This window comes from Lissotriton helveticus, chromosome 7, assembly GCF_964261635.1.
Source record: "Lissotriton helveticus chromosome 7, aLisHel1.1, whole genome shotgun sequence".
NCBI lineage: Eukaryota > Metazoa > Chordata > Amphibia > Caudata > Salamandridae > Lissotriton > Lissotriton helveticus.
Genome location: NC_136068.1, coordinates 954,742,907 through 954,763,041, shown reverse-complemented (window position 1 = coordinate 954,763,041; position 20,135 = coordinate 954,742,907).

The window sequence follows — 20,135 nt, the reverse complement described above, 5'->3', positions numbered from 1 at the left end:
CACTCAAACATCACCCAAAAATACTTATAATATAAAAAGAACAGAACAATCGAAGTACATTAATGATTACAATGTGGTGATTTAGAAGATGTGGAATGCAAATATGGACATACAATATGTTGCAGAGAACTGAATTGCTGTTTCTCGCTATATCATGTCATATATAATCAAGTCTGAGAAGACAGAATTGAAAGAAATGTGGGAAAAAATTTCACAGGAGAAGACACTTAGCAAAAAATTGTACAGCTTCGGCTTATAGATGCTTTCAAATCGAGAAATTAGATCCTACGAATGTTCGCGTCGATAGACATCTGCAAGTTTATATTCAAAGTCAAGAGGACTCATCTGGATAAGTCTAGATCTTGCTGCAGCACGAAATGGAGTTTTAATATAAATGATATAAAACATCTTTGTGATGATATACAGTTACGTTTCACTGATAGTCAAGAGAAGTGTACAGAAAATAACAGTTTGATAAGTGTAGATGTTGAAGAAGAGATGAAAGAAAGTAGTGATGTAAAGTTCCAAAAAGAAATAACAAAATTTGAAGTAGTTTCTGGTGAAAATCCCAACTAAGTATAACGTCCCTCAAATCTACACAATATCCTTACTTCAAGAACTTGTTTTACATCACGTGGTGCCACTGAACCTGAACTACGCAGGCCGGTGAGGCCACCAACTTATGCACATTGCTGTGGGCCCTTGTTCACTGCTACCTCTGGTCTACCCTGCGGTCAGCAGGGCTCACAATTCAGATAGAGTCCGGATTGGAGAGGACGCAGTCCAGCAGGCAAGAGACATTGCTCCCAGTGTGGCCCATCCACACCAAACATCATCACAGGCGCATACAGTCTCAATGCTTCTGGTGCCACTAACTGTGCACCTCAACTCAATGCAACGTGGCTATGGGCCCTTGCTGACCGCTACCTCTACCCTACACTGCAGTTCTCAGGGATCATAATTAAAATGTATTCTTGATTTTTTAGTTACAGAGTCCAGTAAGCAAGTAACTATCACAGGCTTAAAACCTACATAATATCCTTTTAGTATCCTTGCTTCAAAAACAGTTTTTATATCAGTTATAGCTTTAGTACAATCACCAATTTCATCTTCAAGTGCAAACGAACACTCAATACAAGACTACACTGCGGAAAGCAGAGCTCGAAATTCGAATTTTAGACACGTGCTGCCACTAATCCTGTTCAACACAAGCCGATCCCACATGTGTAATTGTGTCCTGAGTTCTGAATGGCAGTGATTCCAAGTCCGTGGCAGCGACCGCAGCACTAGACTCACTTCGATCAGTGAGGCATATTTCCATATGCAAGACCGGCGACACGTGATGCCACTAACCCTGTACAACACAAGCCAATCCCACATGTGTAACTGTGCCCTGAGTCCTGAATGGCAGTGACTTCAAGTCCATGGCACCGACCACAGCACCAGACTCCCTTCAATCAGTGAGGCATATTTCCATATGCAAGGCCAGCGACAAGTGGTGCCACTAACCCTGTAGAACACAAGCCAATCCCACATGAGAAACTGTGTCCTGAGTCCTGAATGGCAGTGACCTCAAGTCTGTGGCAGCGACCACAGCACCAGAATCCCTTCAATCAGTGAGGCATATTTCCATATGCAAGTCCGGCGACACGTGATGCCACTAACCCTGTCCAACACAAGCCGATCCCACATGTGTAACTGTGTCCTGAGTCCTGAATGCCAGTGACCACAAAGTCTGTGGCAGCGACCACAGGACCAGACTCCCTTCGATCAGTGAGGCATATTACCATATGCAAGACCAGCGACACGTGGTGCCACTAACCGTGTAGAACACAAGCCGATCCCACATGTGTAACTGTGTCCTGAGTCCTGAATGGCAGTGACCCCAAGTCAGTGGTAGCGACCACAGCACCAGACTCCCTTCAATCAGTGAGGCATATTTCCATATGCAAGACCAGCGACATGTGGTGCAACTAACCCTGAAGAACACAAGCCGATCTGACATGTGGAACTGTGTCCTGAGTCCTAAATGGCAGTGACCCCAAGTCCGTGGCAGCGACCACAGCACTACACTTCCTTCGATCAGTGAGGCATATTTCCATATACAGGACCGGTGACACGTGATGCCACTAACCCTGTACAACACAAGCCGATCCCACATGTGTAACTGTGTCCTGAGTCTTGAATGGCAGTGACCCCAAGTCTGTGGAAGTGACCACAGCACTAGACTCCCTTTGATCAGAGAAGCATATTTCTATATGCAAGTCCGGCGACACGTGGTGCCACTAACCCTGTAGAACACAAGCCGATCCCACATGTGGAACTGTTTCCTGAGTCCTGAATGGCAGTGACCCCAAGTCAGTGGCAATGACCACAGCACCAGACTCCCTTCAGTTTTATTTGTTGTTGTTTTCTTTAAATAAAATGTTTTCTATGTAAATCTGTATATGACTAAGATATTTGTTTGTTCAGCCGCACAGGGAAACTTCCGTGCCCAAAAAGGTTGTTGGGGGTAAGTTGGTAATGTAGGAAGAGTGTGCGTTACCTGCTGATGTGGGGAAACACAGCGTGAAAGGGGTATCTCTCACAGAAAGAACTCCGGTATATTTTCAGAAATGCCTCGGACAGATGCCAGCTGACGCACTGAATCACAAAATGGCTTTTTAATGCTTGTGTAGTGTGACTTATGAACAGTTTGCACCCAGGCTCGCAGACGGACAACTGCTGCCCGTCCGCTCGACTCACAGATGCAGTACTACGAGCCGTCCGCTTCATTGTGGTTATCCCTGCCCTGTTCTGTCGTACTCCACTCCACGCCACTCCAATTAGGTTCTGACGTTGGCCCCACATAGCCACCTGTTGCAAGCGTACTCGCTGTTGGTGTGCAGGTCAGTGGTCTAATTGTCAACATCTCACGGCCACTCCCTGAGGGCAGGTTTGCACGGACACCATACTCATCTGGCACATGCGTCACAGGCCATGTGACCACGCAAATATAATGGATCGACAACGTCACATCCTTTATTGCCGGTGATGACTGGATGGCGGACGCTCCACGGCTCTGAATCATGAAGAGTCCATGAAAAGTTGCGCAGAGAGTTAGTCGCACCCTAAGCTGTATGGCCGTCAGGGGCTTACTACCATGTGGCGCAAACTTGAGTTGCACACGGTTAGTGCCACCCAAAGCTGATGTGGCCTTCAGGGGCCTACCACCATGTGACGAGGACTTGAGTTGCACAGGGTTAGTGCCACCCAAAAATGATGTGACCCTCAGGGGCCTACCACCACGTGGCACAGACTTGAGTTGCACAGGGTTAGTCATACCCTAAGTTGTATGGCCTTCAGTGACCTACCACCACGTGGTGCTGAATTGCGTTGCACAGTGTTAGCGGCACTGTTGGACCTGGCCCTTTTGGCAGGTTCACCCCGAGACTTTTTGCTTTTTCCTAGCCTATTTCTGGAACCTGGGTTGGTGATTTTAGGCCTCTGCGCACTTTTTCACTGTGGTACAGTGTAAAGTGCGTGTGCTCTCTGTGTATGTGTGGTGAGTGACCTGCCCTCCCATAGGAATGAATGGGGAATATGTATGCCCATGGTAGTTCCTGATGTGTGGGGAGTGCAGGGTCGAGTTTGATATGTGCGAACTCGGGAGAATGAATGCTGCATAATGGTGTATGTGGCATGGTTGTGTCTAGTCTAGAAGTGCCACTTTTAGAAGTTGGCATATTTGTGTAGTGAGTCTGCTGGCACGTGATTGGCTGGTGAGCCTGGCCCAGGAGTGCCTGGGCCTGCTTGTGGATTGACTGTCTGATTTGAGTGTGACAGGGGCTGCAGAGCCCCAGGAAGTTGTCTGAGTAACCCCGTGGATGAAAGGCAGCATCTGCTGCCAGGGAAGTGGGAGGAGATTAGCACCTGATAGTGAAGGGCTGTGCCTGCCAGCCACAATGCTGGCTCCACCCCCCCGCTGGGCGACTGTCACCTCTGTCCCTGATACTGAAGGGACTTCCCTCTAAACCAGTCTGGCTGGTTCTCACACTGCCTACACAAAGACTTCAAAGACTTTTCTGTGTATAAGAAGGGGCTGTGTCCCCTTCCAAAATGTTCTTGTTTCTGACTTGAATCTGCCAGGGGCGTGCTGCTGCTTGGGCTCAGGGGAATCCCTGAGCCCTGCCCAGCCCCTGGACTCCTGATGGACTTTCCTGGATGCCTGGAAGACTTCTGGGAGACCCCTCTGCCTTGCCTGGGCTGATGGGGGGACTTGGCTTTGCCCTGGATTCCTGCTGCAGACTTCTGGGAACTTTCTCTTACTTTTGCCAAGGCTTGTTATAGCCTAAATTGCCTGGAAGGACTTGCTGCATCCCCTGAAGAACTTCTGTGGACCCTTCTTGCTATAGGGGTCATTTCTAGGGGCCTGTGGGTGCTGCCAGTGTCCCCAGCGCGATGGAAGCGCTTTATTTTGTCCCATAGCGCTTGAGAGCGCTTTTTGCTGAAATCCGAGCGTTTCGCCATCACGCATTTTGCGTGAGGTTTGGCAGGTGCCTACCCTGCGACTTTGCCTGTTCATTTACTTATTTTTCAAGTGCCTACCTCGCTTCTTTATTTTATTTTAATAGCGAGGGTGCCCACCCCTCGTTGTGCCCCTTTATTCACCGCCGCGGCCCAAGCTGGGTGTAATGGCCGCCGGAGAAGCTTGCCTCAAGAGCCGCGCAGCCATTGGTTGGCTGCGGGAGGCTCGTCCTGCAGGAAGCGTGGTGACTGGGCGGCGTCACGAGGGGCTTGTCCTTGAGCCGCGCTCGGATTGGCTGAAGAGCCGCCGTGTGTGAGGCGGCACGAAGGAAGAAGGCGGATGGTGCTCACGGGGCTCCGGTGAGGAGGAGGGAGCCCCGGGAAGAGAGGAGGAAGCGTGGCCTGATGCTGGGGCTCCCGTGTGCGGAGGGAGCCCCGGCGAGAGAGAGGAGTCTGGCGCGAGGCTCCCCGAATGGAGGGAGAGCCGCCGATCGTCTGACCGACCGGTGAGTGGGGCAGGCGAAAGGGAGGGGCACCGGTACACATTGTCGGTGTCCGCCCCCCCCCCAGTAGCGCGAGCTCGCGCTCCTTCTCAGTGTGAAGCCACGAGGGCTTCAAGGGCGGCCCCGGTTGGCAGTGGGTCGCCCCAACGTGTGTAGAGCCATGAGAGGCTCAGGGCCCACATCGTTATTTAGAGCCCAGTGAGGCTCTTGAGGGCAGTGGTATTTACGAGCCCAGCGAGGCTCGAGGGGCCATGGCTTGCAGAGCCTGAGGGCTCCATGGGCCATAATTGTTTTTACGAGTCTGTGAGGCTCAGGGGGCATATTTGTTTAAGAGCCTGTGTGGCTCGAATGTGGCTACAGCCTGCGCATATGTGACTTCAGAGCCTGTGCGGCTCCACCAGTTGGCGCAGTCCTGTTTTAGGGTCAGTGAGGACCCTGTCGCAGTTTGTCTCCAGCTGCCCAGCAAATAGTGGGCAGCTGCACCGTTTAGGCGCAAGATGGAGAGTGAGTCCCTGAGAGGGATAGAGATGGCACAGAGGTGCCCGGCCAGTCACAGCTGCGCAGCACTTAGTGCCAGCTGCAGCGTTTAGGCCCTTGTGATGTTCCCAGGTGCCCAGCAAGTATTGGGCACCTGCACCGTTTAGGCCCCTGACATTGAGACTCAGGGCGTCCTAGCCCCAACAAGGCCAGTTGGCCTAGGGACTGCCACAGGTGGTGGCTTATGTGAGTTGTGCGCAATTGTATGGTTTTTATTCCTGCACCTCTGAATGTTTTTAGACATCATGTGACTTTTGCGCTATTGTATTGTTATGGTACCTCTGAATGTATTTTTATTGCATCATGTGCTTTGTTCTTAACACCGCTGAATGTGTAGGTTTATGCATCATGTGTTTCCCTTTACTACTCCTCTGAATGTATATTTATGCATCATGGGTAATGTGTTCTTTCCTAGACCCCTAAATGCTGTGTGATACTTAGGTGGTTGTTCTTTTTAGTACAGGTTGTCCTAGTGAGGTCCTGGTCCCCTGCGTGACATTCTCCTAAGGTGTTTAGGGTTGCGTAGGTGGTGCTTACCTGTCCCCAGTAGTTACTGGGTGTGATTTACAACTGTTATTCTTTTTGCTATACTTATTCTAAGTTCTATAAGTGCTATTTCTATATCTACAAAGTGTTGATTCTGACAGTGGCCCATGTGGCCCTGTCCTGTACATAATCCCTTATGAATGTTGCCCGTGCCAGTTGGCACAATGTACATGTGTGATTTTTATCTGATGTGTTTTGACAATACAAAAGTTATTTTAATATAACCTTGTGTGGAGTTCCGTTTGTTGTGTGCCTAGTATGTTGTTGCTGTTGTGTGCTGGCGCAAATGCTTTACATATCGCCTCCGAGTTTAGCCTCACTGCTCGTGCCAAGCTACCAAGGGGGTGAGCAGGGGTTATCTTGGCGTGTGACTTCCTTGCCCTGACTAGAATGGTGATTTCTGCCTGGCTTTGGCGTCAGCCTTGGCCTACCAGAAAGAGCCAGTTCTAACAGGCACCAAAAGCTCAGTGACATGTGTGAGATCTGCCGGGCTGTGGAGAAGCTGATGTGATCTCTGCCATTCATGACTCAGGACTCAGCGACATCCGTGAGATCTGCTGGGCCGCGGAGCTTTGACGGGCACGTGGAGTGCCCACTATTTGACACTCCTGTGGCATCAGGTAATTATTTGGTCATGGATGCGCAGGGGCGGCAGTGTCTCTCTCTCTCTCCCTTTCACTTCCCTCTCTTCACTCTCTCTCTCATTCTCTTCCTTCCTTTCCTTCTATCTCTCTCACTCTGTCTCCCTTCACCCTTTATCACTCCCTTTCTTTCCTTCCCTCTCTTTTTCTCTCTGGCTTTTTTTTCCTTCTCTCTTTCTCTGTGTCTCACTCCTTTGATGTGCGCATTACACACATACTTTCTTTGTACTTTATTTTCCAGACTGTGTCGTCGACATTCATGCTCCCGACAGGAGTCTTCCACCTTGTTGTTTTGTGTTCAGTTTGTTAAATTTAGTTTATCCTTTATATATAAGTTTACAGAAAAATAAAGTTTGAAAAAAAAAACATAATTCAATAAACTTTTTGATTGTTACTTAAGTGCTGTGTGACTCTTTCTTGTTCTTATTACTGATATTTCATGGTGTCCATCATGGTGTTAAATTTTGGGGCAGTTATCGTGGGAATACTGGTGATGTCTGCAGTTTGCACCAGCTTCTGAATAGTGTGTTAGATTTATCTCAACTTTAGTTGCATTAAAGTGCTGATAATGAGATGCAGAGTAGGCGTTCCCGTGCAAAAAGACACAAGGTGCACCTTTATGATTTATTCTGAATACTAAAATTCTGTATTGAATTGGACTGTGGTAGTGGGTGCATTTACAGTGTACACACAAAATCAATGAGGAAATCTCGTATTTATATTGATTAGGAATAGGGATCTCGACGGAAAACACTGCCCAGTCAGTTTATTTTTCTGTACACGAAAAAACCACATCACAACTTCCACAACAAAAGGAAAAAACTGCAATGCGAAATAAATTCCAGCGATAAGCCGCGTTAGCACAAGGGATTTTACACCTGCTTTCTGCTGGTGTTAAACAGGACGACTACCTCCAACATGAAAGGGAACACAGCTAAGAGCCACACCGGAATACCCACAGGTGCCATAGAGTCAATGAGCATGAAACACGGATACCCATGAGGGCCACAACACTCAGCGCAACAACCCCAGGACTACCAACGCCCCCGAACCCCCATCTGAGCAAGTGTGTCCGTGTGGTGATTGTGTTAGTACGATGGGCACGGGCCCTGCAACATCACAGTGTGTTGTCTTCAGCAGACGTTACCATGTTACCTCCGTGTTGGCAGTGAACCTGGACATGTAGCTACGCATGCATCCTCCTACATACACAAGCGGTGCGTACTGCTCCGCCGTACACAGGTCAGCGCAGCGGGGTACCTATCCGGCTAGGGTAACGGGGTGTCTCAGACATGTCAGTGTGCAGGAAGTGCGGTAAGTGTGTATGTGTGTTCTGGTTTGGTGGCCACCAGTGCCGCAGCAGTCGATGTTGTAAAGTGGCATGCACCACCTCCAAACTGCAGTGTCATGATGCGGTTGCAATGCCGCAGGACATGCATGAATAAATAGGCATTACAATGGTGTGCTGTAGGAGTGCACGGGAAACAACAGTGCACCGCTCAAAAGTGTGGTTGCTAGTGGGAAGGAGAAACAGCTGTTTGCAACATAACACACAGTGAACCTGCCCATGTGCCACATGCTGGGCATCTCATCCACGATGATCAGGGTCGCAGACATCCCACAACACCCACGACCGGCCTTTCTACACATCCTGTATGAATGCAGCTAGAGAAGTTACTGTAGTGATGAAATGTTCTGAGCAATCTTGCGAGCATTTGTGTGCTGTGTTCGATTGTGAAAATGTTTGTGTTTGGACAACATTGTGCTGGATCTTGGTGTACTCTGCTTCCTACGTGTGTGTGCTGCATTGTGTGTGAGATGTCCCTTCATGTGAGGTTTTGTTCACCCTTCTCCCTTTCAGGCAGTGTGGTTGTTACTTCTATGCTTGTTCAGTGTGCGATGTTGGCGGGTTGTGTGACTTGTGCTCCTTGTTGGTGTATTTCATTTTGGCCATGGTTTGTCTGTAGTTGTGCTATACTTCATTTTGCACGTGTGCCACTGTGCCCATCTCCCCTGTCCCCCCACTCCCTGCTTGTTCCTCTTGCTGGTGCTGTTGTGTCTGTAATTTTGTTCCTCCACACATAAATACATGTAAAGAATAAATTAGATTAGCTCCTTGATTCTTTTACATTGCAACACTTCTCTCTATTGTTTTTTATTAAATTTTCCATATAAACAGTTTTTTAAATATTCAAGGACACATACAGGTGAGAAGTTCAACATATTCTATCAACACACTTTCTAGAACATTCTACAACACGTGCAGGTGAAAAGTTCATCAATTTTTTTTAAACCTGACGAATTTGTTTGCAACATTTTCTGGAACATTTAACGGCACGTGCAGGTTAAAATTTCACAATTGTTTTAAGTTTAAACAGTGCCTTTCAAATACAAGTAGCAAAATGGTGGAGTTGAGCACATTTTATCCTATGATATGTACTCCACAGTTAAACTGCTTTTTCTTAACCAATCACAAAGATGCTTTGCCACAAACCAAATGTGCACCCTACTTTTAAAAAACAATGCGTTTCATCTCCTAATCAGTTAACGTTTTGTATGGAAAAAAAAGAAGTTCCCCATCTTTAAACATATCTCTTATTCTACAAACGGACAAAATGAGCTACAGACATCTATCCATACCTCCCAGCCATACCTTCAAAATGCTAGTGTGGATTGTGGGATATAGCTATGTTTTCTGGTACAAACGGAATGCAGAACGGAGACTTCTTGACTTAGACTTAGCTTTACAAAATGTGGACATTAAATGGTTTGAACAGAGAGGATTGAAGTGGCACCAATTGTTGCCTTTTGTTAAAACCTGTTTGCATCTCCAACACCCTGACCTCATGATTGTACTCTGTGGTGGAAACGACCTACGCACATTGACTGGGGTAGGTTTGGAAATCCTAATGAAGGACACCTTTAGACAATTGATGTTGCTTTTGCCTCAAACTGTCTTTGTATATTCCAATATATGCCAAAGACAGAAGTGGAAATGGTCAAACCAATTCTGTCCTCAGATTGAAAAATCTAGGAGGAATGTCAACAAAGCTGTGTCTGCATACCTCAGAGACCATAGAATAGGGTTGATCTACAACTGACTCGCACATATACAGCCTGGGCACACCATGGCTCACAGACGCACAGGTGCAAGCTGACGGACTGGTACTGTTTTATGCTTCCGGGTAGTACAGTAGTGTTTGTGTACTATAGTGAATTCGTGCTTGACGTTGCATTTTAGGGTTTAAGGTAGTGCAGTGGTGTTTGGGTAGTGTAAGAATCATGCTGGCGGTAGCGTTTTAGAATTTACAACAATGCACTAATGTTTGGGTCGTGTATGGGATCATGCTGGGAGTACTGTTTTGGGGTTTAGGGTAGTGTGGGGGGTCATGCTGGGAGTAGTGTTTAAGGGTTTACAGCACTACAGTGGTATTTGGGTAGTGTAGGGGGTCATGCTTGCAGTAGTGTTTTAGGGTTTACTGCAGTGCAGTGGTGTTTGAGTAGTGTAGGGGGTCCTGCTGAGAGTAGTGTTTTAGAGTTTACAGCAATGCAGTGGTGTTTTAGTAGTCTTTGGATAGTGTAGAGGATCGTATCGACAGACTGACTCACAGAGCTCCGAGCCGACGAACAGGCTTCTAAAGGCATACCCGCAACCTGGTGATATGAGGAGAGGCAGCGTGAAAGGCACATCTCACACAGATGTCAGTGTTGCCAAACACAGGTAAAACTGCTGACCCGATGGCTTCTACATGGAGAGATGCGAGCTGACGGAGTAAATCACAAAATGCCTGCCAACACTTCCTAGTTTCAACCATTCACAGCCAAGAAGCCGCAAAATGGTGATTGTAACCCCTCAGCCAATCACATGTCAGAATTCTCAAATATCGATATCTGTAAAATTTGATATTTCTCAAAAACTACTGAACGGATTTACACCATTTAAACAAAAGCATGCTTTCTGCACCATCACCTTTCTCTTTGCCAAATTTGGTGTAATTCTGTTTAGCAGTTTCACCTGTGGTCTTCTGAATAGTTTAGTATGGAAATTGCATGGAGAAAACACGTTATAGGACCCTCTTTTTTCACTCCCCTCCTACACCGTTCACCCCCAAACTTTCAATATAGGAGCTAATCAAAAAAAGAGAAACTTTTTGGATAATTTCATAAAGATTTGTCAAACTACGCCAAAGTTACAAGCACATAGAAGACTCCAGGAAGGGGGCATCGCAACCCCCCTCTCAACAATAGTGAAGCCCTGGTGCTGCGCGGCCCCCAGTGGACCCCCGTAACCCCTGCAAGCCCCTGCTATTATTTTTTTAAGAAATACCCCGGAACCTAGCCCACCCAAGGACCTCATTAAAATAAAATGCGAGACCACGCAACCCAAGTGCAAATCTTTGGCCGATTTTATATAATTTTTTATGATTTTTTGGGCCTTGGGGCTTCTGGGTCCCCCTGAGCAGACCTAGTGAGATAGGGTTATCTACCCTGCCCCCTTCTCTTGTGATATACCCTTGTTTCTCCATTTTTGGGTGACTTGCTTCTACCGAGCCACAAGATGGCTGCCAACACTTCCTGGTTTGGAGTTCTACCAGCCAATCACAGTGAAGCTCGCGCACGTGACTTAGGCTCCGCCCAGATATCGACACTTGTATTTTTCTAATTTCTCTGCAACCGATTTACACTATTTTTTAAAAGGTCACTTTCTGACCCACGCACTACGTTTCTATCAAATATGGGGTCATTTTGTTCAGTATTTTCGGCTGTAGCCTTGCACAGATTTTCATATGGGAAAATTATTTTTTCACTCTTATTTTTTGAATTTCTCAAAAACTACTCAACCGATTTACACCATTTTAAAAGAAAGCCGCTTTCTGTACTAAGCTCTACCTTTCTGCCAAATTTGGGTTAATTCTGTTCATCAGTTCGGGCTGTAGCTCGTCGCAAAATTTCCTATAGAAATTAACATGGAGAAAATGTGTTTTGGGACCTCCCTTTTTTCTCAGCCCCCACTTGACGAGTCACCCCCATACTTTCAGGATAGGAGCTGACATGGATAGACTTTTTTGGGGGAGAATTTCAGAAAGATTAGTCAAACGACACCAAAGTTATTAGCTAATCAAAAAATGCTTTTCCTATGGAAACTACGTAATATATATAGCCGAAACGCGTCATGGCAGATTGGTGTTGGGCTAAGAAATAAATAATTTGCACCATTTCCTGGGTCTCGCTTAGTCTGTTTGGCTGAGTTGCTGATTTTGGATGTCTACATACTGTATATATATATATATATATATATATATATATATATATATATATATATATATATATATATATATATATATATATATATATATATATATATATATATATATATATATATATATATATATATATATATATATATATTACCTACTGGCGGTTGCCAGTAGGTAGTTATAGTTAGGGTTGATTTCCATAGGGAAATCGCAACATTCTATTGGGAATAACTTTGGCGCCGGTTGAGGAATCTGCCTGAAATTTTCCTCAACTTTGCCTCGCGGCGCTCCGGTCCTTCCCAGAAAGTTTGGGGGGCATTCGTCAAGCGGGGGCCGAGATAAAAGGGGGGTCCCAAAACGTGTTTTCCCCATGTTAATTTCCATAGGGCGGTCAAACTCACTCTCAGCTCGAACGGCTGAATGGATTTTCATCAAACTTGACAAAATTATAGGGACTGGTAGCCCGATGTGCCTTTGCTACGTCTCAAGATATGTGCTCCAGAGGATTTTGAGTAATTTAGGTTAAAAAAAATTTATATATCTATAGCCGCGCCCCGGTACACGCACCGGGGAGCGCTCCGGGCGCGCCACGCGACTTGCGCACAGAAAGCTGATTGGCTCTCGGGTGTCTGTAAACATTCCAAACAGTCCGGAGCGGCCGCCATCTTGTGTCTCGGAAGGATCGAGACACAAGAGGTGGCAAAAACAAAGGGGGAAATAACCAAAAGGGGGCAGGGTAGACCCCCCCTGACCCCCTAGGTTTGATGTGGGGGCGATAAATGTTTTTTTTTTTTCGACTTACGCGGGGGGAGCGCCCGGTACGCGCACCGGGGAGCGTACCGAGGAGCGTACCATGGAGAAAAAAGAATGACAGAGTTTCCAAAAAATGTAGCATTTTTTTATAAATTGGAGGTAGTTCTAAAAAGAACAGTTTTTTTATTCTTTTTGTTGTTTTATATTTTTTATTGTTTTTTGAACATTTTTTTACTTTTTTTGACTTTTCTGAACTGTTTTATATTTTTTTGTATCTTTTAAGGGGAGAATCAAAAAACAGGGAATTCTAAAGGGCTCAACAGGAGCAAAAAAAAAGGCGGAAAAAATTAATGTTTTCTTGGGCACTTGTGGTTATCCCAAGCACGGTTAATAAGTGTGATGCTTTGCTCTCCATAGCATATCGTTTGTCCACAAAAAATACAAACCATTTTAAAATTGGAAAATTTTGGTTGTATGGTGTAGCACATCTCCCTAACTTCCGGTCCCGATGGGGTGGGAACCTTAGTTTGGGAGGTGCTGGCAGAAGATTGGACAGGGTTTCTTGCCAGTTCCCTGAGCTCTGCCCTTGCATAGTTATTTGGATGCCTGCGTTGCATATGCCTGATCATCGTGTGGTTGCCAAAGGAGTATTTCTTGTTGGGATTCCCCCTTGACAGCTCCTGATGACATATTAAGCAGGTTGCCTTAGGCGCATTTACTTTTTTCTTGTCCTTGGGGATTGAAAAAAACTGCCAGATGATGTGCTCTTTAGGTTTGTATATATTATTGTCCTCTCGGACGAATCTCCTCTCCTCCTCATCCTCATCTTCCTCCTCTTCTTCATCTCCACCACTGTGAAGTTGTGGTGGTCCTTGTGGTGGTGGTGGGGGTGGTGGTGGTGGTCCAGAAGCTCCAGCAGCTGCAGCTAATGTAGCCATTTTCTACTGAAATAACTGCAGGTCTACCTCTCTCAAAGCACAAAAGTAGAATGAGGAAAAAAGGTGGGGTCTTTCATCATTTAGAAAAGAAAACTGTTCTGAACCAATGAAAAGTGTTATTTTGAGGTCACATGACCTGGCCTTACATCATTAGGAAACCGAAAGTAAAATGAACCAATAAAAAGTTTTATTTTCAGGTCACATGACCCGACGCGCTTACGCTACGCGCCCCGGGGCGAGCGCTCCGGGGCGCGCCCGTAGTCGTGCCCCAGGGCGCGTAGCGTAAGCGCATCAGGACGTTGCCCGATCGTATGCGCTCGCGTGCTTCCGGGTGCACTTACGCAGTGCGTCATATGACGCATCACGCGTTTACGCGAAACGTCACGATGTTGTTTTCATTCGCGAGAATAGCGCTAACGGGACGCTCCCCGGTACGCACCCCAGGTCGCGCCGTAACATTGCGCTTACCCGTGCGTTCGCCGGTACGCGCCCCGTGAGCGCTCCAGGGATAAAAATAAAAAATAAAAAATTACATAATTATACAATATAAAATTCATTATACAATTTTTTACTTTTTATACCTATAGAGATTTGCTATTAAAAAACCTATGAAATTCACTGAAAAAACCATAGGTTTCACACCAGTTATAGTTAGGAATTAGCATTTAAAAAACCTATGAAATTCACTGAAAAAACCATAGGTTTCACACCAGTTATAGTTAGGAATTAGCATTTTAAAAACCTATTAAATTCACTGAAAAAAACATAGGTTTCACACCAGTTATAGTTAGCTGGAAGTTTTACTCGCATAAAACCATTGAAATTCCCACGTTATAGTTAGTTGGACTCACTATAACTTGCGCATGCAATGCACTGCTGATGACGTCACATATTACATCACTCATGACATGGTCAGTGACATCACTCATGACATCACTGATGACACCATCCTTGTGACACAGTGACAGACCTCCTTTCACTGTAATGTAAACTTTGAAACACATTTTCAAAAATAGAAACTACATTTTTTTTTAAATGGAGATACCCATACTAGTTACAACAACCAATTCAGTAATTCCACCATCTATATACACATCCACTCATTCACCAACAGTTCTATGTAGTCACTCATAGATATACTCACTCATCATATATAGTGATACACCTATATATCCTGTTACACAACGACAGTCATCCAAAAGATACTCTCACACATATTCACACATGCAAATAAACTATTAAACATCCATTTATTTACATATACAGCTATACACACACTACCACTTTACTTCTAAGGAAACTTACACATACTTACTCTCTTAAACAATCACTTATAGAAACACATACTTATTTAAACAGCAACTCTTACAATCCCTCACTCTCACATATACTCACTTATATACATCAATATTCACATATACTAGATTAAAACATATGTAGTTACTGATAAAGACACTAGTGAGACAGTCATTCACTCACTAACATACACATATACACACTCATCCACCCATACAGTCCTGCACATATGCTGTATTCAAAACACATACAAACAGAGAGTCAGTCATTCATGCATCTATGTGCTAAGTAACACCCCCACCAAACATATAGACACTCATATTGATATTAAAAAAAAACATCTAATAACCCATATACCTACACATGTAGCTACTCACCAACCCATGCAGTCACTTATACACAAAGTGAAACATTAATACATATATTTAAATATTTAAACATTACTCACTAATATTTATTTTTCAGAAAGACACACATTCACTGGATGGTGTCATCACTGATGTCATGAGTGATGTCACTGACCATGTCATGAGTGATGTAATATGTGACGTCATCAGCAGTGCATTGCACGCGCAAGTTATAGTGAGTCCAACTAACTATAACGTGGGAATTTCAATGGTTTTATGCGAGTAAAACTTCCAGCTAACTATAACTGGTGTGAAACCTATGGTTTTTTCAGTGAATTTAATAGGTTTTTTAAATGCTAATTCCTAACTATAACTGGTGTGAAACCTATGGTTTTTTCAGTGAATATATATATATATATATATATATATATATATATATATATATATATATATTACCTACTGGCGGTCGCCAGTAGGTATATATAGTTAGGATTTTTTCTCTATGGGATTTTTGAAAATTCTATGTCTAATAACTTTGGCGTTTGTGGACGGAATTGGCTGAAATTTTCAGGAAAATGGCACATTTTGTTTCTGAGCAGCCCTTGAAAATTTGGGGGGGGGTTCGTCAAGGGGGGGCCGAGAAAAAAGGGGGGTCCCAAAACGTGTTTTTAACATTGAGTTTTCCATAGGGCGGTTGGCCTCACTTTTAGCCCGAACGGCTGAATGGATTTGCACGAAACTTGGCAAAATTGTAGGGACTGGTAGCCCGATGTGCCTTTTGTAGGTCTCAATATATGTGCTCCAGTGGATTTTGAGAAATTAACGTTTAAAAAAAGATATATATCTGTAACAGCGGACCGGGCAGCGTCCCAGGACGCGTACTTTTCGCGCAACGGAGCTTTGTGAAGCGAAGCTGATTGGTTCTCTGGCGTCTGTCAACATTCCAAAAAGTCCGTAGCGGCCGCCATTTTGTCTCTCGGTAGGATCGAGAGACAAGAGGAGGCCAAAACAAAGGGGGAAATAACCATAAGGGGGCATAGTAGATCCTCGCTGACCCCCTAGGTTTGATGTGGAGGTTTTAAAAGGGCCCTGCGGGGCAAAAAAAATAATAATAATAATAATCGAACGGCTGAATGGATTTGCACGAAACTTGGCAAAATATTAGGGACTGGTAGCCCGATGTGCCTTTGCTAGGTCTCAATATATGTGCTCCAGTGGATTTTGAGAAATTAACGTTCAAAAAAAGATATATATCTGTAACAGCGCTCCGCTTCGCGTAACGGAGGTTTGCGAAGCTGATTGGTCATTCTGTCACTGGGCTATAGTTGGGCTACATCTGGCTGATATTTGGGCTACATTTGTTTTTTTGTGTGTCTGGCGGCCATCTTTGGGCTACATTGGGCTACATTGGGCTTCATTGGGCTACATTGGGCTACATTTGGGCTCCAACATATATATAGGCCAATGTAGCCCAATATATATTTTTCAAAGTTAATTTTCGTAAAAACCACTGGAGCATATATCTTGAGACATAGCAAAGGCACATCGGGCTACCAGTCCCTACAATTTTGCCAAGTTTTGTGGAAATCCATTCAGCCGTTCGAGCTAAAAGTGAGTCCAACCGCCCTATGGAAATGAAGGAAATGAATGGGTAATTTGTAATTAGCAAATAGCTAATCGCAAACTAGGAATGGTAAAGAATCGCTATTTATTCCTTAAAGTTCGCTATTTAGGAAATGCAAAAAACTTTGATGATACATATGGCGGTTCATCTCTAACAAGATAAGAAGCATAGGGATACATTTATGATGACTGGCGCATCACCAGGGATGTGTTAGTCATTCTGTGCCGCTGTTCCGTCACCTATGGTGTGCTGCATTTACAATGCGGCGCATCATGGGGCAAAAACAGCACAGATGCGTGATGTATCTGTGCCGTAAAGGTGGCGCATTGCTGGAGTTGTATCGCAAGTGTGATGAAGCTCCAGCAAGGGTCGGGGTTGCCCCTGTCGCAGGGTTTCTGTTCTCACACAGAACTGTGGACAGAGGATTGGAACCTCGGCGAATTAGGGTGTCCCAAAACTCACGTTAGTAATCAAAAACTCCTTAGCAAGCTAGGTACAGTGTCACATTGGATATAACAAACTCTCAATGTTTAGACAATCCAGAATATGAACTTATAGTACCTCAGGATACGTGGAACTCATGAACAGTCGGTCGTTATATATTTCTTAGAAACCAGAACATGGAGTTAAGAAGAACACATGTGTATTTGAAATGTTTATTTACTAATGCCGTCTTCTCAGGCGTAGTATCTTAGATAATACAAGTACACATATTATCAGTAGCAAAATTACCAGCATAGTTACTAGTACATAAAAAGCGAATGGTGATAGTATGTTAACATGCTGTAAATGAATAAGAGTTAGCAACACTTATAAGCAGCCGCGGGCCGTGGAGGGAGTTACGGTGAGGCAGGGAGGCGGGGAGGGGGAGAAGCAGGGTGGAGAATACAAGTACACATATTATCAGTAGCAAAATTACCAGCATAGTTACTAGTACATAAAAAGCGAATGGTGACAGTATGTTAACATGCTGTAAATGAATAAGAGTTAGCAACACTTATAAGCAGCCGCGGGCCGTGGAGGGAGTTACGGTGGGGCAGGGAGGCGGGGAGGGGGAGGGGCAGGGTAGAGAGGGCTCCACCCTGCTTCTCCCCCTCCCCGCCTCCCTGCCTCACCGTAACTCCCTCCACGGCCCGCGGCTGCTTATATCTCACCCGCCCTAATACACATATTATATTATTTGCTAAGAAGGTCTCTTTGTGTTGGTTTAGGGTGTGCCCATACTTTAGTGTCTTAGATTTGAAGGAATCACATCAGCATACACCAGCTCTCTCTTCATGTGAACCGCATCAACTGTTGTGTATGTGTGTTCGGCAAAGCAATATAAAACCCGCCTCATGCCCAGAATTGGCAGAAGTTGCACTTATGTTATGAGTATGAAGTCGTGGAGATCAGACCTCATAACAATTCTGTATCGTGTTGTTCTTGAAACTTTAGCACTCGCTGTACAGATATAGTTTAACAAGCAAAGCAGATAGTAGAGCAATAACATATTATTCTCATGTAAACCACGATGAACTACTAGGTGGAAAGCTAAAGCAACAACTAAGTGTCGTGTGCAGAAGTTGCAAAAAAGGAAAAATGGCGTTTAAACCGGTAATGAGCCCATGCTAACTTAACACGGTGTAAAGATATCCAGGACCTAGATGACACCTCCCCATGATCCGGAAACGAACTGAATAAGATAATAGAAGTGCCATCTCATGAGAGCAGATTGCAAGTTTATATGTGGACGGTCCGCAAGGTAAAGCATTAAAAACTAGGAAGATTTAATGCTAAAGAAAAATAAAACAGCCAAGTACTTTATCGAGTCTTAAGCCAATAGGCAAGGTAAATAATAAAAACTTGACAAATAAGTCAATGAATTGTCAATGAAATGCTAGTACTCAGCATATCAAACATGAAAAAGGTCTATGACATAACTGTGTATGCAAAATAAGCTGCAACAGCCTCCAATAGGAAGTCACCGTCTTCATCCGAAAACAGTTCAGCCATCCAATTTAAAAGCGGAAAAGAACATACGTGCTCTCCCAGCACCGGATCCTCTATCACCATCAGAGGACAGCTCGGTGGGTTTTCAAGAAAGCTCTGTTCGAAGAAAGACTGTGCTGCCGCCAGTAAATTCCAGGGACCAATTAGTCCATGCATCAATGCCACAGCCATAATCCTTTCGCCAGGACAAACCAACTCGTGAGTAATGATAGGAGTCATCAGCTGATTAAAGTCGACGTCAGGAGAAACCGGTCCGCAGAGACACAAATCAATGGCCCAATCGAAATCACAGGTCAGGCAGTGAAATACAGGCTGGACACAGGTGAAGTAGGAGAATCGAAAAGATAATCCATATGCCGTGCTTAATATCGCCAACGGTATTGTGCCATAATATTCTAGCATGCGATTGCGGAACAGTGTCAGCAGCTGCAGGGTGGGAGGTTGCATAGGAGGGACATCCATATTTAAAAATGTAAAAAAGCACAAGAGCGTCCGCTGGTAATGCAAGTAAAAATGCCAATCCACGAAGCAGAGTGGAGAAAAATAGAATGAAAGAAAGCAGGGATGACTCCAAAGATTTTCTCAAATGAAATCACGAGACCACTGGTAACAACTTTAAAAAAGTGCGCCAGGGCCTTTGTGGAGGATGCGTTAAAGATAGTCCGAACCATCTTGCTGAAATTGAAAGGCAAATCTGAATTGAAAAGGGTCTGCACCTCTGTACGGGTGTTCGCTATGTGAAGCACGAAAGTTTCACGGGCCGAACTCAAGGCCACCTCTCTCTGAGACAAAAGAGCTCTTATTCTTGCCATGCCGTTGAAATCTCTCCCAAGGTTGGTATTTGTGGCCAGATTGAAAACTCCCTATGTTCATGTGTGGGAGGAAATAGAACATTTCTGCAGCAAATAACCCGTTCACTTACTGTTACGATAAAAGGAATACTTTTAATTAACTCAGAACAATCTTCATTATTGAGCATCAAATAACTACCATTTTCCAACAACTTGAACATGGGGATGATAGCAGGAACTGGCGTGCCTTGCAACACGCAAGCCATATTTGGTCGGTGTTTGTTGCATGAACCGTGTAACTGTATGTGCCTACACATTAGTGAATGATCTGGCGTCTCAGTGCATTCCTCTCCATTCAGATAAACTTCTTGATCATCTTTGAAACATCTGTATGTGTATGGAA